Source organism: Octopus bimaculoides, chromosome 7 (assembly GCF_001194135.2).
Source record: "Octopus bimaculoides isolate UCB-OBI-ISO-001 chromosome 7, ASM119413v2, whole genome shotgun sequence".
NCBI lineage: Eukaryota > Metazoa > Mollusca > Cephalopoda > Octopoda > Octopodidae > Octopus > Octopus bimaculoides.
The window spans coordinates 103,850,453-103,851,033 of record NC_068987.1 but is presented as its reverse complement, the minus strand read 5'-3'; positions in this window follow the sequence as shown (position 1 = coordinate 103,851,033).

Genomic DNA, 581 nt, shown 5'->3' with positions numbered 1-581 from the left:
AGAGAGAGAGAGAGAGAGAGAGAGAGAGAGAGAGAGAAAGAGAAATTAATGAAAGACAGCAGAGTTCTACATTCTCTAAGTTAAAAAAAAATATTGGCAGCCATTATCTCATTAATTTCCCACCTTTCCATATTTCCCCAGAAGAACTGTGTCCAAAACGTTAGATTTTCCACTCCTCATAGCAAGGTTACTGTACTCAACGCATCAGTTTTACGATATACACACATACAAACGTACATACTTACCATACATCCGTGCTTACATACATACATACATACATAATTCAGTCATACATGCATACATGCAAACATACATGCATACATGCAAACATACATGCATATATATATGTTTACACATATACATATATGCAAGCGCACACACGTACACACACACATACATACCGTATATTTTTGTATCCATACAAGCGCTCTCTCATTTACACGTACTCACACACAACATAACACGCACAAAACACGCACACGTGTATATATATATATATATATATATATATACACACACATACTCATGCACCTTATCCAAACTGCACTTGCTTGTACACACACACACACACACACACACAC